This window comes from Capricornis sumatraensis, chromosome 14, assembly GCF_032405125.1.
Source record: "Capricornis sumatraensis isolate serow.1 chromosome 14, serow.2, whole genome shotgun sequence".
Classification (NCBI taxonomy): Eukaryota; Metazoa; Chordata; class Mammalia; order Artiodactyla; family Bovidae; genus Capricornis; species Capricornis sumatraensis.
In genome coordinates, this window is record NC_091082.1 from 73,313,734 (window position 1) to 73,338,386 (window position 24,653).

The following is a 24,653-nucleotide window of genomic DNA, read 5'->3' on the forward strand; positions in this document are numbered from 1 at the left end:
AGGAAGGGAGAGGCAGGAGCATTCCTGATTTTCTTTTCTTTTTTTTTGTTCCACATTGGAAAAACAGCTTAACCTTGAAGGGCTTGTAGAGTCTGAGAATTGTCATTTCTTCCTTAGATAGTAAGTGAAAGTTTTAAGTCTCTGGTTTTGCTCTTGTTTATCTTAATGGATTGTTAGGTAGGGCAAATGACGCTGTTGTCTTAAATATTTTAACGCCTGTCTTCTTTCTACCTATCCAAAGCTATCCCTCACAGTCTTACTCAACTCCAAGCTCCTCAGGAAATCTCCACTAACACACTAGATAGAATCGATCCTTTTCTTTCCCCAAAATCTTATGTAAATTCATATCATTTATTTGGCATTGCTTGTAGAGAGTTTAGAGAGTTCAAAAGCTAGCAGGGACCTAAGAATCATTCAACACAATCCTCTCATTCTGCAAATGAGGAAAGTAAAGTCCAGAACAATTATGTACTTTAGTTAAGTCACACAGTTAAGAGACACACTGGAGGCTAAAACCTAGTTTGCCCAATTCTCAGTGCACTCCCTTCCTTTGTGTCCCAAGTGCCTTCAGTTTACTACCTGAAATTGTTATTTTTCAAGAGAACAGATCACCTCACCAATAGTACCTCTTGCGATCAGGAACTCTTTCAGTTATTTGTTTGTAGCTTAATCTGTTCACATTTTATACACTTGGTGGTAGACTAATTGGTTGTGTTTTAGGTAACGACCACATCTATTACATCTATCACTTATTCTCAAACTCAAAAGCTCATACTGGGAGGGGCTGAGGCAGGATGGAAACAGCCGCAAGGTAAGTAAGCCGATGAGAACCAGAACGCTTACAGACGTCCAAGAATATACGCTTAGCATTGAAGGTCGTTTTCCCTAGAATTGGGTCTTGCTGGTTCACTCTGCAAGGACGGAAAGTGTGTGTCAGCGTGGCTGTGGGGTGGGGGAAGGCAGAGTGCCGAAGTTCAGGTGAAGTTCTAGAGGTGAAAGCCTGACGAGGACGTCTACCGGGTGGGATGGGGGTAAGAACAGGAGGCAGTCAGGGCGACAGCAGGAGTCCGAGCGCGAACCCCAGCAGCGGGCCAGGGAGGCGCAGTGAGGGGCGCAGGCAGGGGCAGGAGAGCTCAAGGAGAGAGAACGCCGAGAACGAGGTGGCGCCGCCGTCATCCGGGCGTTGCCCGGGGGCCGCGTCGCCCCGCGGAGGGCGCCGGGGGGCGGGGCCGGGCGGCCCGGGGCGGGGCGGCGGCTCGGGCGCTCCCGGCAGCACGCGGCGGCGCCCCCTCCCCTCGCGCCGCGGGCCTCCCCGCGCCGTGCACGTCCCCGTCCCGCGCCTCCGCCCCCTCGCCCGCCCGCCCGCTCCTTCCCGCCCTCCCCGCCGTGCCGGCCAAGCCGGCTTCCCCTCGGTCTCTCATGAATATTGAGCGGCCCCTGTTGTATTTCCCGAGCTCCATTGCGGAAGCCGAGGCTCGCCATATTGTGCGGCGGCGCCGGCGGCTTGTGCCCGAGTCTCGCTCCGGCCGCGGCGCGCGGAGCCCCGGGTTGGGGCAGGAGTCGGTGAGGCGCGGGACGCGCGGGGAGGCGAGGGGGCGCGGGCGCGGCGGGCTCGGCCGCGCGTCAGCTCGGCGGGGCTGCGGGCCGCTGACGGCCGCGCCGGGGCCGGGGCTGAGGGGGGGCGGGTGTGTGTATCCGCGGGGGTGTGAGAGGAGATGGCGCCGCCGCCCCCGGCCGCTCTCGGGGCGGGGATGGCGGGGGAAGGCGGCTTCTCATTGTTCCCGTTTCTTCGAGGGTCTTGGCGGGGGTGGGAGTCCGACTTGAGGAGGACCCCCCGTGGGCGAAGCGCGGGGATTCCTTCCTTCGTGCGAACCGCCCGCCGCTCGCTCTGCGCGGAGGCCGGGGCTGCGCTGCGGCACCCCGTCGGCTCCCCGGGCCGGGGGGCCCCCCAGCCTCTCCGCGGCCCCTCTCCGGAGACGAACCGCGCGGAATGCAGGGTCTCCCCCCCTCGGGCTTCCCCCTCGCGGCCGGGGGTGTGTGTGGTGTGTGTGTCCGCGCAGTGAGGGTGGGGTAGGGGCGCTTTGTGTGCCGAGCCCGCTCTCCCCCCGGGGTGCTAGAGTCGGGGTTGGCGTGTCGAGGCGCTCCTGGGCGTCGGGGTTCCCTGTAGGCGGCGGGGAGACCCCTCCTGGTGAAAACATTCCTGGAGTGCTGCGTGCTGCTCGGGAGTATCTGTTGCTGCGCTCTCAAACCCGCGAGGGTGCCCCGGAGGAGTCGTGGGGGGAGGGGGCGTCTGGGTTTGTTCCTGATGGAAGCTTCGCATTTTGAACCCGGTCGTGCACACCGAGGGCTTTGGCCCCAAGTGTCGCCAGGGAGCCCTCGTCCGGGTTGTCAGGATCGTTTCCCTTCTAGTGAAGCCGTCTCCCTGCGCCCAGAGCTACTGTTAGTAAAAAAATTGAGCTAAAACTTTGAGGTTCATTCCGATTATTTTGGGGGGACCCGACGACCAGTTACAGGCTTATCTCCTTGAAACCTTTTTTGGGTTTCTACTGCCTGGGTCTCCGAAGTTTTTGAGAATGTGTGCCTTTAACGTGGTTAAATGGTTTGAGAATGTCAGCTTCCTCGGAGGTGTGTAAAGATAGGTTTGCGTTGAGCAGGATAGGTTTGCATTCGGCCTTTTCGTAATATGCTTTATTTCTTTTAAAAATTAAAAAAACTGAGACATGATTTCAGTGTTTTAGACTGAGAATTATGTTGAAAACTAATTATGTGTGATTTGCATTGCATAATCTACTTTTGGTAGTTCCACGACGATCGGCTAGAATACTTAGTGTAATTGGCAGAGAATCTACTTTCCTCACTTGCAAAAGAGTGTAGTTTTTGAATATTTTAATAACTCAGATTGGTAGTAGAACTTGTGTTTTTAAAGTGGTTATTTCATCCTTTGATTTATCAAGAATTTAAATGGCAGCAATATGACTCTTAGTTATTGGCTTTTCCCCCTAAAATTTCTACTTGTCACAATCAACAGGTATTTTTAAAAAATCGTTTGTACGTTTAATGTAATTTTTAATAAAACAATGGGTATGTAAGACTTCATTTTCCAAGGCTAGCGCAGCAAATATGGCCCCTTTTTCTAAGGATTGGTGATATTTTTTTCAGGTACCTTTGTGGAATACACATTTGAGGTTAATTATAGTAGGTGTGAGAGTGAAATGAAGAATTTATGAAGGACAGCTGCCAGAATAGGCTGGCTAGTGGGCTTGAGTATTAGAAAAATATGCTGATGGTTCTCAAATGTGCTGCATAGAAAAATTTTAAATTAGAACCATTAACATAATGTAGACAATGCAGACATTCAACATACTGAGAATTTTGAGTTTTTCCTCTGCCTGTTGGAACTCTCAGACTGCTAACTCCCAGGTTTGTGAGGAGAGAAATATGGAGCAGGTCAGCAAACATCTTTGGAATTTCATTTGTCTATCACTGACCTTCAGCATGTGGTGTCAGGTCTATCTCTTTAACTTGATTTATTCGTGGTTTGTGTTTATATTATGCAGTCTTTGGAGTAAAGGTGATATATGTCTAATGAATAATATATAACCAGATGTTTCAGTGACAGTTTCATTTCTATACATTAGCACAGAAGCATAATTCCTTCCAGCGAGAGAAGTGAGCTAACATTAAAAAGCACTTTATTAAAATCATGGCTGTGTTTCTGATATGATTTAAAGCATTCAGAATTTTGTATCCACTTGCTTGTTAAATCTGGGGAAACTAGACAATGCATCACAGTTTACAGTTTTTAAAAAAGGAAAAACACTATGATTATATAGACTGCCGGTATACAGATCTACATTTGATTTTTAATTGGTGTTATTTGTTAGACATGTTGTGGAAGACATTGTTGTCAGACACTAGTTATTTAATTTCCTATTTTTTTTTATCTATGAAACCTTATATCAATAAGCTATTATAGTAATGTATTGAATGACTGTTTGCATTGAAATGAGTAGATCCTGATATAATTTGAGTACAGAGGTACAGTAAAATTTACCCTGCTCATTCTCTGTAGGTTGAGATATCCTGTCTGTTCCCCTGTCAGATTTTTCATATTTTCTACCAAATGTGTCAAACAGGTCCTCTGGTGTCCCTTGTTAGGCATAGAGCTTGGTTGATTTTACATAGACTGACTGACTGTGGTAACAAAACTTTTGGCAGTTAAGTAGCAACTAGTGTTATTATGTCCATAGGCAGGAGCTAGGTGCTAAGTAAGCAGGTGGCCCACTCTCTTTGTATGCTATGTGGAGGAATTCCAGTGGAACTTTCAAGTTTAAAATTTTTTTAACTTCTCTTTTGTCTTATGGTTATTAGGCAGCTGAGGTGGACTAATATGTCTGGGCCTAGTGATACTTTTTTTGGATGCTCAGGAGCTATATAAATACATTACTAAGAATTCTGAGAAAGATTCTTATTGCTTGACTTTGCCTTTTTTCTACTATCTGCCATTTTGTCCTAATTTTAAAAATTCAGTTTATTAAGTACAGTAATGAAAAATTATTTTGAAATTAATCTCAGATTAAATTATCTAGTGAGGACATCTTATTAAATGAAGTAACAAACCATATAAAAATATCAAAGCATTTTGGTCATTTGTTTTCAACAGTTGTGTTGATTTGGGGCTCTCCCGCAGGACTGATTTTTTTCTGTGTCTCTGCTGTAGCATGGAGTTGTATTTTATGAAAAAGTTTGCTGCTAAAGCCAATGTGTAAAATGAAAATCACATATAATAAAAAATTATGCTTGAAATCTCTCAGGATGGGAAGAATATACCAGTAAGTTCAGTTCAGCGTTAGTTTTGGAACAGATTGCTGTTTCTTTTGTTGAACACTAGATGAAGTAGTCAGCTTGCACTATGGGCCATGTTGAATACAGCAAAAAAAAGAAAATCCTTAAAATTTAAGAGTCACATTCAGCATGTCGTCATGCTCATAACTAGGAGAGGCTTTTGGGAACTGAGACCACTGAGGAGTCGCAGAGCCGCTGTATTCTCATTTTTTCTAGGATGCCTGTGTTCTACTGAGAGAACGTAGGGGGTGTGCTTGGAATAGCCTGAACTGTTTAAGTATTTCTCATTTCCTCTCTCTCTTTTTTTTGTGTTTCTTTGCATGCTGGATAGTTTAAATTGCAGAAGTTAAGCGATATGTGTGTTGCAACGTAACAGACACAAATTTAAGGGGTTTGGCATTATTCTTTCTCAAATATATTTTATCTGTAGGAATAATTTCAAAATTCCTTTACTTTCCCCTTTAATAAAGCAGCAAGATATCTCAGAGGAGAGCCGTTAGAACAGGATATTAGTGTCCAATAGGCAAAATAGAAAGTTCAATAGGAGTTTGAACAGATGGCCTTTAATACAGGGAGATGGTTAGATGAATGTAAGAGCAGAAAGAGAACATCATAGTGATCAGTCAAAGAGCTCAGGAAAGAGGTTCTGTTGGCCTAGTTCTGAACTTCTGAGGTCAGCCTTGTGCAGCTGCTGATTAGGCTAGTTCTGGGGAATACCGAAAGAAGCTGGAGGCTGGAACCAGTTGTTGCTGCCAGTGACTAGAAGGAGGTCCCCTCAGCCCTTTTATTGCTTTCTTACCTCAATTGGCAAAGCCTAACACGGACCTCCCGTGGCAGAAGATTGGTGAAATACAGTTGCACAGTCTCAGCCCAGCACCACAGAGCAGTCTGGAGTGGTGATTTTGGAGTTGAGAGACAAGGAGTAAATGACCTGCACAAGTAATAGAGATTAAAATAATTTAGATAGGGAATCCTGTCCTTACCTCGCCTGTTTAAAAAACATTTACTGATTATCTTCTGTGTGCCAGATCCTCTGCTAGGGGTTAGGAATATAAAAGTGAACTGAATAAAGTCTCTGTCCTTGAGGAATTTACAGTCTAAGCGGAGATGACAAACTACTGTACAGAGTGTTAAATGCAGTAATACATAAATGATGTGCTTTGGGAATCCAGAGGACAAGCAGCCTTCTTGCCTCTTTTCCCAGCTAAACCTAATGACCACTCTTTTTGTTTGGTGTCTTGATCAAACCCAAGTTCATTCTGTTTGATGTCCTGTGAAAGCCATTTCTCTGAGATGCCTTAATTTTATCATGCAGTTATTGTCTTTAGTTAAGTATTTCTCTTTGCTTTATTTTTTTAGATTATAAAGACCAACATTTTCTCTGCACTTTTAGCCTAGCTTAGTACTTCACACCTAGAAGACGTTTGAGAAATAGTCATTTTTGCAGTGGATAATGGGGATTAAAGTATTGCTCATTACCTTTGTAGACATTGTTTCCTCTTTCCAAGGTCATGAGCAAATAGTTTGGCTAGAGTGTTATGATTTTATAGATTTGAGAATTGAAAGCTTAAAATAATTGGTTCATATAAGCTGTATACTACCAGCAGCTGAACTAGAAATAGGACTTTGGATTTTTGATGTGTTATATTGCAGAGCCAGCCATTTTGGTAGGGATTTCGTTTGATGGCTACTAAATAAAATCCTCTTCTACTTCTCTTATTATTTTATAGCCTAATATATGTTCTAAAATTTCCATTATTTCGGGATGGAGGGAGGAAGAAAAGACAAGCTCCTCATTTTATTTCCTAAAAATAAAAGCATCATGCAGTTTCTTTTCACATTGTTCTTTTTAGTTGTCCACTGTTTTCTTTTTATCTGCTCCCTGTGTTGATTATGCTGCCTCTGTTAGCTATTGTAAGATGTGCAGATCTGTATACTTCATTTTGACTTGTTTTTAGGAGTATTCTTCTTGTTTGCCCCACCATACACAGACTATGTTGATTTAACTTAAAACCAACTGATTTTTCACTTATAAAAAGATGTATGCCTCTATGCCAGTAATTGCATTAAACCCTCACTATTTATACTATTTACTATATAGAGGTTAATTCAGCCTGGGACGGCTGTCTTGGAAACCAGCCAAATGTTTTATGGAAGGCTTTGCTGTATTACAGAGGGGTAGTGTTGTGCATGGAAGAAGGGGCTTTAGAATTGAAGGCAGGAGACTTGGTTTCTAGGTCTGGTTCCACTACTAGCAAGCATCTTGGCCTATTTTCTTTTCTATAAAAAAAATAATAAAAAAGTTGCATCCCCATTGAACTTGGAGGTTATTTGTAAAGATATAAGAGGTAGGTAAAAAGGGGCAAACAGCAAACAGCATTGTAAATATAAAAGGATGTATGTTAAGACAGAGACAGAGATTGATCTGTGGCGTGGATCTTGAAAGAGAAAGAGTGAGTGATCTCTGACATGGGTCTTGGGAATAGTTGTGTGTCTCCTTTCAAGTTTTTGAGTCTCCATATTTAAAATAAGGTTGTTAGAGTGAAAATATGGGGTGTAGGAGGAATTGTGGATGTCCTGTAACCCTACTTTCCCCAAGTCTGGTCGATTGTGTAGTATTCTCAATCTCAAGTAACTGTCTGTTAAGGTCAGTGTGCTTCATTAATTTCTTTTCAGCAGGACTAAATATCTTATGAGACGAGACCCGAAATTTATACACCTAGGACCAAAACTACCACTTCACAGATTGTTTAAATGACGGGCCTGAGGGAGTAGAAGAAATAGATGCTATTACTATTTTTACTGGAAACTACCTATTTTTATTTTATTTATACTGTTTTATAATATCACTTAGAGAAAAATCTGTACTTTTAAAAATACATTTAGCAGGATTAGAAATTATATCTGTTGTTCAGTTTTAATGAACTTACCCTCTTATCCTTGATCTTAAAAGTTTTAATTGACATATTTGTGAAGAAAACATGCCTTGTTGAATTAGTGGAAAGATTTTTTTTATAGCTTTTAAATTTTTTGTGAGGTGCTGACCTCTAGGAATATTTCCTCTTCCAAATTGTAAAGTAATGGTAACATGTTGAAGACTCTAGGATATTGCTGGTTGAGTATTGTCTAAAATAGCAAGACTAAATTTCTCTTTTACTAATGTTGTAATCGATTTCATTTGTCTTTAGAGGTGGGTCTCATTTACTAATTTGAGTTAACTAGTCATAATTTATCATAGTTTAAAAAAAAGTGAAGTCGCTCAGGCGTGTCTGACTTTTGTGATCCCATGGACTGTAGCCCACCAGGCCCCTCTGTCCATGGACTTGTTCAGGCAAGAGAACTGGAGTGGGTTGCCATTTCCTTCTCCAGGGGATCTTCCTGACCTGGGGATTGAACCTGGGTCTCCTGCATTGCGAGCAGATGCTTTACCATCTGAGCCACCATGGAAACCATAGTTTAGTCTCCGGTAATATTTTTTCCCCAGAAGTCTCTATAACTTTTGAAAAACTAATGTTATAGTTTTGTAATTTAAGTAACATGATTATTAATGTCAATTAATTTTATTCTGAAACCTTTAAAGTTTCACAGAGTACATAAGCTGTCATTCACTTCTTAAATAGGTTGTTTTTAGTTTTAATTCCTATGTGCAATATGTTGCTCAGTCCTTTTAAAAGTAATTAAGAGCTGACAGTGGGGAAAAATCGATGTTATTAAGTTGTCTTTTTAACCGATATAGTAATTTTCAGTTGCCAGTTTATTAAAAAAATTTTTTTAATATTGGATAATTTAAGAACTAGAAAAATCATGCTTTCAGTATTCAATTTTAATTGCTGTTAAATTTTGATGTATTTCCCCTTGGAAATAAATTTTAGCTTTGGGCTTTTTCACTTTTCTTTTTTTCACAGTAAGCCCTCCTCAGACAGCCATTTTGCTTTTTTGGATTTCTTTCCCTTGGGGATGATCTTGATCCCTGTCTCCTGTACAGTGTCAGGAACCTCCGTCCGTAGTTCATCAGGCACTCTGTCTATCAGATCTAGTCCCTTAAATCTATTTCTCACTTCCACTGTATAATCTTAAGGGATTTGATTTAGGTCATGCTGGAATGGTATAGTGGTGTTCCCTGCTTTCTTCAGTTTAAGTCTGAATTTGGCAATAAGGAGTTCATGATCTGAGCCACAGTCAGCTCCTGGTCTTGTTTTTGCTGACTGTATAGAGCTTCTCCACCTTTGGCTGCAAAGAATATAATCAATCTGATTTCGGTGTTGAGTATCTGGTGATGCCCATGTGTAGAGTCTTCTCTTGTGTTGTTGGAAGAGGATGTTTGCTGTGACTGGTGCATTCTCTTGGGAAAACTCTATTAGCCTTTGCCCTGCTTCATTCTGCAATCCAAGGCCAAATTTGCCTGTTACTCCAGGTGTTTCTTGACTTCCTACTTTTGCATTCCAGTCCCCTATAATGAAAAGGACATCTTTTTTGGGTGTTAGTTCTAAAAGGTCTTGTAGGTCTTCATAGAACCATTCAACCTCAGCTTCTTCAGCGTTACTGGTTGGGGCATAGGCTTGGATCACTGTGATATTGAATGGTTTGCCTTGGAAACGAACAGAGATCATTCTGTCGTTTTTGAGATTGCATCCAAGTAATGCGTTTCGGACTCTTTTGTTGACCGTGATGGCTACTCCATTTCTCCTAAGGGATTCCTGCCCACAGTAGTAGATATAATGGTCATCTGAGTTAAATTCACCCATTCCAGTCCATTTTAGTTCGCTAATTCCTAGAGTGTCGACGTTCACTCTTGCCATCTCCTGTTTGACCACTTCCAATTTGCCTTGATTCATGGACCTAACATTCCGGGTTCCCATGCAATATTGCTCTTTACAGCATCGGACCTTGCTTTTATCACCAGTCGCGTCCACAGCTGGGTGTTGTTTTTGCTTTGGCTCCATCCCTTCATTCTTTTTGGAGTTCTTTCTCCAGTCATCTCCAGTAGCATATTGGGCACCTACTGACCTGGGGAGTTCCTCTTTCAGTATCCTATCATTTTGCCTTTTCATACTGTTCATGGGGTTCTCAAGGCAAGAATACTGAAGTGGTTTGCCATTCCCTTCTCCAGTGGACCACATTCTGTCAGACCTCTCCACGATGACCCATCGGTCTTGGGTCGCCCCACACGGCATGGCTTAGTTTCATTGACTTAGACAAGGCTGTGGTCTGTGTGATGATATTGACTAGTTTTCTGTGATTATAGTTTCAGTGTGTCTGCCCTCTGATGCCCTCTCGCAACACTTACCATCGTACCTGGGTTTCTCTTACCTTGGACGTGGGTATCTCTTCACAGCTGCTCCAGGAAAGCGCAGCCACTGCTCCTTAACTTGGACGAGGTCGCCCCTTCTGACCTTGAACGTGGAGTAGCTCCTCTCAGCCCTCCTGTGCCCACGCAGCCGCAGCTCCTTGGACATGGGGTTGCTCCTCTCGGCCGCCGCCCCTGACCTCGGGCGTGGGGTAGCTTGTCTAGGCTGCTGCCTTTGACCTCGGACATGGGGTAGCTCGTCTTGGCTGCCGCCCCTGACCTCGGACATGGGGTAGCTCATCTCAGCTGCCACCCCTGACCTCGGACGTGGGGTAGCTCCTCTTGGCTGCTGTCCCTGACCTCAGATGTCCTCTCGCCACTCCTGGTCCGTCGCAGCCTGCCGCTTTGGGTTGCCGCCCCTGACCTTGGGCGTGGGGTAGCTCCTCTTGGCTGCCACACTTCTGTGCAAAGCAGAGAAGTGAAAAGCAAAGGAGAAGAGGAAAGATATAAGCATCTGAATGCAGAGTTCCAAAGAATAGCAAGGAGAGATAAGAAAGCCTTCCTCAGCTATCAGTGCAAAGAAATAGAGGAAAACAACAGAATGGAAAAGACTAGAGATCTCTTCAGGAAAAGTAGAGATACCAAGGGAACATTTCATGCAAAGATGGGCTCAGAAAAGATAGAAATGGTATGGACCTAACAGAAGCAGAAGATATTAAAAAGATGTGGCAAGAATACACAGAAGAACTGTACAAAAAAGGTCTTCATGCCCCAGATAATAACGATGGTGTGATCACTCACCTAGAGCCAGACATCCTGGAATTTGAGGTCAAATGGGCCTTAGGAAGCATCACTATGAACAAAGCTTGTGGAGGTGATGAAATTCTGGTTGAGCTATTTCAAATCCTAAATGATGATGCTGTGAATGTGCTGCAGTCAATATGCCAGCAGATTTGGAAAACTCAGCAGTGGCCACAGGACTGGAAAAGGTCAGTTTTCTTCCCAATCCCAAAGAAAGGCAACGCCAAAGAATGCTCCAACTACCGCACAATTGCACTCATCTCACACGCTAGTAAAGTAATGCTCAAAATTCTCCAAGCCAGGCTTCAGCAAAACGTGAACTGTGAACTTCCATATGTTCAAGCTGGTTTTAGAAAAGGCAGAGGAACCAGAGATCAAATTGCTAACATCTGTTGGATAGCTGAAAAAGCAAGAGAGTTCCAGAAAACCATCTATTTCTGCTTTATTGACTATGCCAAAGCCTTTGACTGTGTGGATCACAATAAACTGTGGAAATTCTGAAAGAGATGGGAATACCAGACCACCTGACATGCCTCTTGAGAAACCTATGTGCAGGTCAGGAAGCAACAGTTAGAACTGGACATGGAACAAGAGACTGGTTCCAAATAGGAAAAGGAGTACGTCAAGGCTGTATATTGTCACCCTGCTTATTTAACTTATATGCAGAGTACATCATGAGAAACGCTGGGCTGGAGGAAGCACAAGCTGGAATCAAGATTGCTGGGAGAAATATCAATAATCTCAGATATGCAGATGACACCACCCTTATGGCAGAAAGTGAAGAGGAACTAAAAAGCCTCTTGATGAAAGTGAAAGAGGAGAGTGAAAAAGTTGGCTTAAAGTTCAACATTCAGAAAAACAAAGATCATGGCATCTGGTCCCATCACTTCATTGGAAATAGATGGGGAAACAGTGGAAACAGTGTCAGACTTTATTTTTTTTGGGCTCCAGAATCACTGCAGATGGTGATTGCAGCCATGAAATTAAAAGACGCTTACTCCTTGGAAGAAAAGTTATGACCAACCTAGATAGCATATTCAAAAGCAGAGACTTTACTTTGCCAACAAAGGTCCATCTAGTCAAGGCCATGGTTTTTCCAGTGGTCATATATGGATGTGAGAGTTGGACTGTGAAGAAAGCTGAGTGCTGAAGAATTGATGCTTTTGAACTGTGGTGTTGGAGAAGACTCTTGAGGGTCTTCTTGGACTGTAAGGAGATCCAGCCAGTCCATCCTAAAGGGATCAGTCCTGGGCATTCAGTGGAAGGACTGATGTTGAAGCTGAAACGTCAGTACTTTGGCTACCTGATAGGAAGAGCTGACTCATTGGAAAAGACTCTGATGCTGGGAGGGATTGGGGGCAGGAGGAGAAGGGGTCGTCAGAGGATGAGATGGCTGGATGGCATCACCGACTTAATGGACATGAGTTTGGGTGAACTCCGGGAGTTGGTGATGGACAGGGAGGCCTGGCATGCTATGATTCATGGAGTCACAAAGAGTCGGACATGACTGCGTGACTGAACTAGCTGACTGACTGATCTGACTGACTTGGGCTTTTTAAAACATAGTTTTAACTGTTTTTTATATAAGTCTAAATTTATGTGTATTTTAAAATCTATCTTTAGATATTACTAATATTTTCTAATCCATAATCAACTTGATAACATTTTTGATGATTGTGTGATATTTCAAGTGGATGTACCATGGTGTAATTTATTCATTTCCTTGTGGTTGGATTCTAAGATTCCTTTTAGCTTTGTACTGATGTTGATGGTAGGGAAGTACAGTGTTCATTGTGGCAGCCAGATGGACGTATTTAACAAGTAGCACCTAGTGTCTCCATGGTTTATCTTTGTAAGAACAAACCTGTCTTTTTTTTTTTTTTTTTTTTTTTAATTGAAGTATAGTTGATTAAGGGCCTTCCTGGTAGTGCAGTATTAAAGAATTTGCCTGCCAGTGCGGGAGACACAGGTTCGATCCCTGGGTCAGGAAGATCCCCTGGGGTAGGAAATGGGAACCCACTCCAGCATACTTGCCTGAAAGATTCCACGGACAGAGGAGCCTGGCTGGCTACAGTCCACGGGTTTGCAAAAAATTGGACACGACTGAGCAACTGAGTACAGCACACAGCAACACACAGTTAATTTACAGTGTTGTGTTATTTTCTACTGTACAGCAAAGTGATTCAGTTAATGTGCGTACATTCCTTACCATATGGTTTATCACAGGATATTGAATATAGTTCCCTGTGCCATGCAGTAGGACCTTGTTTATCCATGCTGTATATACCAGTTTGCATGCGCTAATCCCAAATTCCTAGTCCTTCCCTCCCTTACACCCCTCCCCCCTTGGCAACCACAGGTCTCTTTGTCACACCTGTTTCTGTATTACCGATAGGTGCATTTGTGTCATATTGTAGATTACACATACAAGTGATACCGTATGGATCTTTGTCTTTCTGACTTGCCTTCGTTTAGTACGAGTCTCTAGGTCTATCTGTGTTGCTGCAAATGGCATTATTTAGGTCCTTTTTATGGCTGAGTAGTAGTCAACTGCATATATGCACCGCATCTTCTTTATCCATTCACCTGTTATAGACAGTTTGCTTCCATGTCTTGGCTATTGTAAGCAATGCTGCTGTGAATTTAGGGGTGCATGTATCATTTCAAATTACAGTTTTGTCTGGATATGTGCCCAGAACTGGGATTGCTGGATCATATGGCAACTCAATTTTAAGTTTTCTGAGGAACCACCATCCCGTTCTCCATGATGGCTGCACCAGCCTGCATTCCCACCAAGAGTGTAGGAAAGTTCCCCTTTCTCTACATCCTCTTCAGCATTTGTTAGGCATTTACTTCGATCATGGCCATTCTGGCTGGAGTAACACAGTGCCTTACATAGTTTTGATTTGCGTTTCTCTATTAATTTGTGATGTTAAGCATCTTTCTATATGGTTGTTGGCCATCTGTATATCTTCTTTGGAAAAATGTATTTCAGTAATTTTCCTATTTTTCAATTGGGTTGTTTGGTTTTTGTTGTGGTTTAGCTGTATGAGCTATTTGTATGTTTTGGAATGTCATCCCTTGTCAGTCACATCATTTGGAAATATTTTCTGCCATTCTGTAGATTGTCTTTTCATTTTGTTTATGGTTTCTTTTGCTGTGCAAAAGCTTGTAAGTTTGATTAGGTCCTGTTTGTTTATTTTTGCTTAGAATAAATGCATCATTGTTGGCAACAGCTTGTTGTGTAGTATAGCTGAAGAAAGCTGAGAAGAGACAGTAACTTCTGTTTCCTTGTTTCAGATTTGGAGCTCTTAGACAGTGTGGAGCAAGTGTTCTTGGCCTTCAGTCTAGGTATCTCTTAAGGATCCATGAATACTGAAATTTTGTATGTGTGTTTTTTTTTATCTTTGTATTCCCTCCCCCAAGATAAGAATTCCTAGCTTTCATCAGATTCTCAAGGGGCATATAGACTTAGAAAAATTAAGCAAGGGCCATGAACTTACAGGATTTTGTTTAAAAAGTAGAGGTAGAGGGAAAGCTATTTTTAAAAAGTGCCCGAAAACAGTGTCTGTTGTATCAAATTAATGTTAGTTTTCCTTTCCATTTATTGTTTAATATAGGATAAATTTTCCTTAGGAGACAATGAGTTTTGCTGCTTTAGCTACTTAAGTTCTTCTTTTTTTATAGCAGTATTATGGTTTTCTCTTCTTAATATTGGTTATTTGAAGAACCCACATAAAGATTTTTGAAGGCTAATTGATAATAAGTAGCTTTACCCTAGTAGACATATGTGTCTATACGTTTTTAATATATACAAATTTGAGTATATTTTTTAATTGCGAGTAAGAAACTCTGCCCTAATGGACATTGAAAATAAGTATGTATTTCCTAAAACATGCTCATTTTATAGATAAAGAGATTAAAAGCTGTATATTGACTTGTTCAAAGTCATGTTGATTTCTGGTATATTTGAGCTATGCCAAATTTTTGCTGCTTTCATGAATCTAGGGATTATGCTAATCTTTATATTTATTAGAGCTGTAACACAGCTTTCTATCCTTAAAATTTCTGGTTTCTTTTTTCTTCTAAGACTCCAGCCTTTGAAACTGCAGGCTCTGCTTTTTGCCAGTTTTAAACTTTTTTTTTTTTTATGCAAGTTGCAGAAACCAGGAGATAAGGGCAGAAGAGAGATCAGTTTACATTTTGAAGTTGTATCAAGAACCCACAATGAGAATTGAGGTCTCCTAAATCCCAGTCTACCTGCCACTGTTTTCCATAATAGTTGCTTTTCTGCAAGAGAAAGTCTACCCTGTGTGCCAAAGCGACACCAGAAACACATTCTTTACTCCTCTAATCTATTGTTTTAAAACTGTTCAAACCTATGCCTGTTGTATTTTGGTCATAATAGTAGTAGGAGTTGGAAAATGGACGGAAACCCTCTCCACAGACTCCTGACAACTCCATGCTGCCTTCTAAAAGGTTAACTTTTACGTAGCTGTAATTGTAGCACAGGGCTTCCCTGATGGCGCAGTAGTAAAGAATCCACCTGCCAATACAGGAGATGCAGGAGACCCGGGTTCCATCCCTGGGTTGGGAAGGTCCCCTGGAGAAGGAAATGGCCACCCACTCCAGTATTCTTGCCTGGAAAATCCCATGGACAGAGAAGCCTGGCGGACTAGTCTGTGGGGTTGCAAAAAAAGTCAGACACGACTAATCAACTCAACAACAAATTGTAGCACAACTACCAGTTATTTGTCTCTTTCATCTCTTTGCCTTATAAGTATTACTGATCATTTCATAGAGTATGACTAATTGTTATTTTTAATGATCGAAAAAATTTCCCATTGTTGATGATGCAACATGTGTCTGTGCTGACAGCGTTTTTACTGTTGCAGTAGGAATAATAATTGGTGTGGTAGTTAAGGGCATGGCCTTCTTAGTCAGGCAAACCTGAGTTTTGAGTGTTTACTCTGACACTGCAGACTTTAAGCTAGTTGCTTGCTTGTTTATTTAGTTGTTTATATTTCGGCTTGATTTATTAAGTGAAGGAATTAATAGTACATGTTTCATAGGGTTGTTAGGATGAAGAAAGATTTCATATAGGGTGATAAATATAAATGTTATCTGTTGTTATTAATAGTGTTATTTCCTCGGACTGGGATTACTGGGTGAAAGATTATGAATGTTTTGTATCTCTGGAAATGAATTGCCTAGCTGTTTTCTGAAAGGGTTATTCCAGTTGCTGTTGGGAGAATGTGGAGGCATCAGCCTTCGGCTTTCTCTCTTCTCTTTCTCAATGTGATTTTTAAGTTTCTGTGTCAGTCCCTTACTGCAGGTTAATTTTTCAACAAAGTATGCCCTTGTGAGAAGTGTAGACCCTGTTGGTCTATTTTCTGTGACGTAGGGAACGTTGCTGTTACCTCGTGTGTTGTCACTTGCTGAAGTGTGTTCAGCAGCATCTCTGCTCCTTCCGGCAGGAATCTGCACTTGATGGGCAATTCTCCTCCCAAGAGAAGGAGGTATACCACTTTTCAAAAGTTGTTAAACATCTATTCTGGCACGTGGGGTTTTGGACTAAAAGTCATTAGTTGTTAGTCTCTTTTTAGCTTTGCCATTATTGATAAGCATCTGTAAATCTTCAGGCTTTGCTTTATGCTTTCCTTGTGTTTCACATCTTCCTCTCAGAGATAGAAATACTGATCTGTTTCTGCCGTTAAACCTGCAGGCTTTTATTGAGAGCCAGTCATGTATGCTGACGGCATAGAGCGTAGTCCACAGTCAGTAGTGAGCTGTTCACACACGTCAATATGTTGCTCTGTTTACAGTTTCTTGTAATCTGGGTGGGGATGTGAAATGAAGTTGGCAGCTCCTCTTGCTCAACTTAAGAACTCAGAATTTTTCTGCTGTGCTCAGGAAATTAACAGTGTACGGTGTGTCTCTTGATCTTGAAGCATGGGGAGAATGAAAATTAATCCTTCTCTATGAATGTGGTCAGTTTGTGGTAGAGTTGGTGCATGTTCGGGGGTGAGAACCTAGATTGTGCCTGAGTTTGAGAGCTAAGTAAATCAGTAGTTGGCCAGTAGTTCACTAGATTCAATAATTGGATGAAGCAGCTGACTGGGAACCCCTTAGGCAAGCAGAGGTTGATACAATTTTGGAAGGGTTACAAAATCTAGATGGGCAGATGAGAACCAGGAGCTGAAGTGCAAGTGCAGGGAATGTCTTGTCAGAGGGCAGACAACTAAGAATTCAGGAAATAACAAAATGGAAGGTTTTGACCAAATGGAGCAAAGAAGAAAAGAAATAATACGAGGGAAAAAGCAAAGAAACCCCTCCAGATGTACAACTTATAGCACAGATACCAGTTCAGAAGAAAATCTATAGCTAGCTCATTGTTTAAAATATGTGTGCAGGCATGCCAGATGGATGTGGAGAAGCATATAGGAGGAAGTGCAGAAAGCCTTGTATATGATCTGGAATGTTAGATGTGTGGACTTTAATACACAACACACCTCTTTTTGTCAGCTTTGAAAAAAAAGATTGGAGGAAATGACTGGTTTTGGTTGGTGACATTTTCAAGTTGAAAGAAGTTGCTGGAAGTAGAATACCTTCTTAGCCCAAGAGGACATACTTAGTTGCTCAGTTGAGTCTGACTCTTCATGACCCTCTGGACTGTAGCCCTCCAGGCTTCTCTGTCCATGGGATTTGGTAGGCAAGAATACTGGATGGGTTGCCATTTCCTCCTCCAGGGGATCTTCCCGACTCGGGGATCAAACCTGCATCTCCTGTGTCTCCTGCATAGGCAGGCAGATTCTTTACTGCCGAGCCATTGGGGAAAGGACATTTAGGAAAGCCTTTGATCTATAAAATATTAGGGCTAAGGGGGCTCTTGGTATTACTTAATATAAATTCTTAAATTTACAAATAGGGAAACTGGATCCTCAGTTAAAATGACTAGCTGTAGTTTACCCAAAAATTGAAAGCTGACCTTCTTTACTGTTTCTGTATATTTGTAGAAAATTTATGGCTACTCCGGTTTCAGTAACCAATCTTCCTATTATAAAATTGTCTCCACCTAGTGGCGACAAGTATTTTGCAAGAATGAGGACAACCACAGGAAAGAACTGCTGGGGGCCTTTATTCCTCAAGGCTTGTGAGGAAGTCAGCCGGGTGACAGTTGTGTTGCTTTGGAGAGGGGAAAGGAATCGACACTGTGCCTAATACTTGCTTTCATTTTCCGTAACCTTACGGGAGTTTGTAAACTCTTTGTACCTGAATTAGGCGTTATATTTATTGTTGACTATGTAAAAAGTGTGTTAAGCTTTTATGTCAGAGTTTTTCATGTACACACACATACATATTACATTATATATTACATTACATTCCCCCCCCCTTTTCCATCTTTAAGTTAAAAGCATGATAACTTCCATCAATGGAAGTTATGGAGAAGAGATGAACTAAACTGTAAATGATACCTGGACAGTGAGGGGCGGGTGGAGGGGAAAAGGTCCCATTGTAAAATAGGAAGTTCTGGAAGTATTAGAATAAAGTATGGGTGTATGGTTGATGTTGTTTATAATCTTAGAGTATGGGTTAGCTGTCCAAAGAAGCCATAGAGGGAAAGAGAAATACATTAAAGATATAAAAAATAAAATCTGTGGCTTAAAGAAGCCGAAGGCAAAAGACAATAAACTGGGGGGAAATATTTAACAGTCGTGACAGGCAAAAGGTCGATTTCCTTAGCAGAGAAGGTTCTTACAAATTACCTTTTAAAAAACTAATAGAAATGAATATGAATAAGTAATTGACAGAGCCCCCAAAATGGCCAGTAAAGCTATGAAAATGTACTCAGTTTCACTCATGGTTGAAGCTTGCAAATGAAAACAACAATGAAATATTATTTTCCATCTATCAAATTGGGCAGGGTTTTAAACAAAGTGTTGCTGATTCTTAATTGGTAGAAGGGTACGGTGGTCGAGCAATTTAGCAGTATTTGTCTGAATAAAAAAAATTACCTGCCATTTGAGCAAGTAATTTTGCCTTTAGGAATTTGCCTAGGCAACTTCTTACTGTCAGATATAAAGTCAACAAAACATATATTTAATGAATGGTGAGCCACATCTTTATGGGGGACAATTTCAGGAACTTGTACCATTTGGAAACCTCAGAAGTTTCCTTGGATCACTAAAAACTAATCTTTAGCTAGAACAGTGGGTTCTCCACCCTGGCTATTCATAAAAACCTTGTGGCTGTCTTTCTAACTACACCAAGAGCCCCAGAGGTGATAATTCAGGTCGTCTGAAATGGAACCTTGGTATCAGAATTGTGTTAAAGCTCTCCAGGTGGTTCCTGTATGGAGCCAGATTTGAGAACTGCATCTCTAGATTAAGATTATTTTTCCTGTGAGTGCATTAATTTTCTTCTAGCAGAAGATAAGACTGTTGGACAAGTTAACTAAAATTCATATTTTTTTCACTTTATCCCACTCTCCTTTGGCTTTCTCTTGATAATTTGGGTTCAGGTGGTATATTACTTCCCTACTGCTGTGATGATAAATTACCACAATATGGTGGCTTAAAAAATAACACAAGTTTGTTAGCTTACAGTTCTGACAGCCAGAAGTTCACAGTGGGTCTTGCGGAATCAAGGTGTTGACAGGGCTGTGTTCCTTCTGGAGGCTTTAGGGGAGAATTCATGTTCCTTTTCTTCTTTAGCTTCTGCTGCTGCTGCTAAGTTGCTTCAGTCGTGTCCGACTCTGTGCGACCCTATAGACAGCAGCCCACCAGGCTCCGCCGTCCCTGGGATTCTCCAGGCAAGAACACTGGAGTGGGTTGCCATCTCCTTCTCCAATGCATGAAAGTGGAAAGTGAAGTCACTGAGTCGTGTCCAACTCTCAGTGACCCCACGGACTGCAGCCTACCAGAGGCTACTGTACCTTCAGCCCTTGGGCTCACAAATTCTTCCTCCATTGTCAAGCCAGCAGTATAGCATCTTCAGATTTCTTTCTTTGATTTATATCTCTGCTTCCATCACATTGCCTTCTCTTTTTTTAAGGACGCTTCTGATTATTGTTTAGTTGCTCAGTCGTGTCTCACTCTTTTATGACCCTATGGACTGTAGCCCACCAGGCTCTTCTGTCCATGGGATTTCCCATGCAAGAATACTGTAGTGGGTTGCCGTTTCCTTCTCCAGGGGGTCCTCCTGACTTAGGGATCGAATCTGTGTCTCTTACATTGGCATGTGGACTCTTTACTGCTGAGTCACCTAGGAAGCCCACCCCTGTGATTAGTTAAGTTCAGTTGCTGAGTTGTGTCCGACTCTTTGTGACCCCAAGGACTGCAGCATGCCAGGCTTCCCTGTCCATCACAAACTCCTGGAGCTTACTCATACTCATGTCCATTGAGTCGGTGATGCCATCCAACCATCTCATCTGTCGTCCCCTTCTCCTGCCTTCAGTCTTTCCTAGCATCAGCATCTCTTCTAACGAATTGGCTCTTTGCATCAGGTGGCCAACGTATTGGAGCTTCAGCATCAGTCCTTCCAATGAATATCCAGGGTTGATTTCCTTTATAATTGACAGGTTTGATCTCCTTGCTGTTGATGGGACTCCCAGGTGTCTTCTCTAATATCACAGCTCAAAATGTCTCAGATGGATACACAAAGGGACAGAATGAAAACAAGGCTGCTGCTCATATAACTGGTGTTGGCTGATAATAACCCTTGATGCATTCTGAAGTCTTGGGGAAAGACTGACTTGGGCAAAGACTGACTTGGGCTATTAAGAAAGTATCTGTAGGGGCGCGGAAACTGAAGGAGTAATGTTAGAGGAGGTGAGATAGTAATGAGAAGTATCATAGGAGGGCACAGATTACACTAAATTATCTAGATCTGCATTTTAAATGCTTTAAAAATATCTTAAAGCATTTATTTTTCCTGTGACAATAAGTTAGTTTTACATAGAGACGAAAAAATGTTAAGTCTGTTACCAACAGTACTCAGAAACTTAAATTAAGACTGGATAATGAAGATGTGGTAAATCACCTTTGAAAGGTTCCTGCTCTATGTTCCATAGTGTGAGCAGATATAATCCAAATAGGAATTGATTATTTTTTCTTTTTAAATATAGCTGTTGGGTTACTGAAAGTAATTTAGCTTTTTATTCCAGATGTTGAATCCAAAAACAACTTTTCCAATAAAGAACACTTTCTTTGCATTTTTAGAAGCTTACAGAAATCAGTATCTGTCTTACAGCTGTAGCTTTAGATTAAAATGCTGTGAGTGGTTTTTATGAGGTGATGCTTACTGCAGGCAGTGTTATGATGGCAGTTGGATTGCTTACTCAGAATTTATTATTGCTCCATGGTTTGTCTAGTCTTGAATAAATTTCTAAATTCTTTTAACACCTGTATCCTTTGAGCAAGCAGTGTTTTAATTAAGAAACAAATTGTTTGTTCATTCCCATGTTGTATAATGAAATGCAAGAGGAAGAGAAAAATGCTAAAGATTGGGATAGTTAATTTTGATGTGACCTTTATTTACTTTATGTTCAAAGATGGCAATAACCATGGAAGAAAAAGATAAGTTTCTTAATATAGGGGGAAAAAGAGTTTCATAGTTTTGTTTCATACTGGTAGGGATCTCAAGCAAATGAAGAAAGAAAGATGCTTTCTAGGAAAATGGGATAATCTAAGTGAGAGTTGGACTGTGAAGAAGACTGAGCGCCGAAGAATTGATGCTTTTGAACTGTGGTGTTGGAGAAGACTCTTGAGAGTCCCTTGGACTGCAAGGAGATCCAACCAGTCCATTCTGAAGGAGATCAACCCTGGGATTTCTTTGGAAGGAATGATGCTAAAGCTGAAACTGCAGTACTTTGGCCACCTCATGCGAAGAGTTGACTCATTGGAAAAGACTTTGATGCTGGGAGGGACTGGGGGCAGGAGGAGAAGGGAACAACAGAGGATGAGATGGCTGGATGGCATCACGGACTCGATGGACGTGGAGTTGGTGATGGACAGGGAGGCCTGGCGTGCTGCGATTCATGGGGTCGCGAAGAGTCGGACACGACTGAGCGACTGAACTGAACTGAAGTACTTTAAAAGTGATTGTGTTTACTGATATATGGTTCACCGTTTTTTTTAAAAAAACCTTAAATCACATACAGAATAAAGATATAAGTGTTGTCTGTGAGGGGTTGATTATATAGTAACTTTTACCTTTGGCAATCCTGGTAGGCTAAAAAATGGACCCCTCCCCTGCCCCCCCTCCCCAAAAAAAGATATCTACATCCAAACCCCTGAAATCTGTAATGTTACTTTTTTAGAGGGGAGGAGTCTTTGTAGATGTCATTAAGTTAAAGATTTTGATACAAGGAGATTACCCTGGGTTGTCTGAGTGGGTTCTAAATGTTAATTACATGTGTCTTTATAAGAGAGCAACAGAGAGTTTACATTTAGAAGAGGAGGCGGTATGACCACAGAGGCAAAGATTGGAATGATGTGGCCACAGGTCAAGAAACACCAGCAGTTACTCCAAGCTGGAAGAGGCAAGGAGCAGAACTCCTTAGACTAGTTCTATTTCAGATACTCTGAAAAGACCAGGCAATTTTTATGATTAAAGCAACTGGTAAGCATTTTTAGGCACAAAACTCTGAGGTTTAGCTCAAAATATATTATATTAGAAGCTCCTTTAGGGGAGAAGAGTTTTTATTCATTCTGGAATCTCCCTGGTGGCTGTTCTATAGCTCCACTTTGGTAAGAGTACAGTTTAGACTCCGAAAATTTTGATACAATGTCAGCCCTTTTGCCTGTGCATCTGCTATTTAATAAGAATTCTTTCACCCATGCTACAGAAAATGTGCACTTGAGACTCTTATTGAGAATGGAGTTAGGAGTTTTTATGACCCAGCTGTGCCAGGGAGTCTTCGAGACTTGAGACTGGTTTACTGGGAGTGTGCCCAAGCATGAAGATTGTATCGGTTCTCTGCACTTTAGCCCTATATCATAAATGATCAGACACCGGTATACCTGGCCTATAGTATCTTCACCTTCTCAAAGATTATATATGTGTTTGGGAAAGAGAAGGATAATTCAGGAAACATGCATTTGAATGTCTATATGTTATTCAAAGCTGTGGTTTAAGATGCTCTTTTTTTATGCCATCTAGTGCCCCCCTTCTATAAAAAAAATCCACAAGTTTCTAGTGCGATTTGAGCCAGAAATGTTTCTAATAACTTCTTTTTTTCCGTTAAGCTTCCAGAAACTACTCTTAGTATTCATCTACATACAGGTTACTAGCAATAGACAACGACACATCTGCCCTTTTTGGTAACTTCTGTTTGTTATAGAAAAGGCCTTAAATTCTTGAGAGCAAATAAGCCTGTCAGTTGATTAAAAAATTTTTTAATCACACAAGGCACATGCTGAAGCATTCTTACATTCCTTTGTTGTTGTTCAGTTTGTGACCCCATGGACTGCAGAACACCAGGCTCCCCTGTCCTTCACTGTCTTCCAGAGTTTGCTCAAAATTCCTGTCCATTTTATGCTATGTAATCATCTTATCCTCTGCCGCCCCCTTTCCCCGCGCCTTCTAGCTTTCCCAGCATCCAGGTCTTTTCCAACAAGTTAGCTCTTTGCATCAGGTGGCCAAAGTATTGGCGCTTCAGCATCAGTCCTTCCAATGACTATTCAAGGTTGATTGATTTCCTTTAGGATTGACTGGTTTGATCCCCTTGCAGTCCGAAGGGACTCTCGGTAGTCTTCTCCAGCAAAAGCATCAGTTCTTTGGTGCTCAGCCTTTTTTATGGTCCAACTCGCATATTTGTACATGACTACTGGAAAAACCATAGCTTTGACTCAATGGACCTTTGTCAACAAAGTGACATCTCTGCTTCTTAATACACTGTGTAGGTTAGTCATAGCTTTCCTTCCAAGGAGTGTCTTTTTAATTTTGTGGCTGCAGTCACCATCCTCAGTGATTTTTGAGCCCAAGAAAATAAAATCTATCACTGCTTCCACTTTTTCCCTTTCTATTTGCCATGAAGTGATGGGAATGAGAACCCCATGAACATGTCTTTTCAAAAATAATAATTATTTTTAAAAGGGGGCTATGTAAAGTTTTTGATTTTTAATGTTGGTGTCTAAATCATTTTTTCCCCTTGTACTTCACCTATTGGGAGCCTAAGAAATAATATTTCCTATTTATTAAAACAAAGAAAATTATCTCTTTTCAGTTTTATGACTTATCATTTATAAAATGCCACACATTTTATTATGACCATCTCATTCAGCTTTACCAATGACCCTGAAAAGACTTGTCACTTTGCAGATTAAAAGATGAAGCCTTGAGTGTTTGCCCATGGGTCCATAGCCAGTAACTGCTAGCATTAGGATGGAAACTCAAGCTGATCCAGTTCCAAAGAACACTGTGCTTTCTAGGTGTCTCATTTATTTTACTATAACAAGGATATCCCTAAAGTATAGAGTTTGCTGACTTTATGCTTGAGGGATTTTTGGTTTAGTGGATTTGTTTTCCTTCTAAGGGAGCCAGAGAATGATCTTGGGAGCAAATATGTAGCCTAGTCAAGGAATTTGAGGGTTTTGGAAGTCTCAAAGAATTGAATGGAACCTGTATTAGTATTGTCCTCTGTTTTTTTTTTCATATGAAGCCTGCTCTTTGCCACATTTAATGTCTATAGGGGCTTCCCAGGTGGCTCAGTGGTAAA

At 41.5% G+C, this 24,653-nt stretch overlaps 1 protein-coding gene across 1 annotated transcript in view; it reads left to right on the forward strand.

Moving 5' to 3' along the window:
* Positions 1–1,518: 1,518 nt before the first annotated feature.
* Positions 1,519–24,653, forward strand: part of RNF2 (ring finger protein 2) — a 41,101-nt gene continuing 17,966 nt past the window's right edge. The window contains exon 1 of the mRNA XM_068986113.1: positions 1,519–1,563. The gene's annotated coding sequence lies outside the window, so the exon portion shown is untranslated. The remainder of the gene's footprint in view (positions 1,564–24,653) is intronic.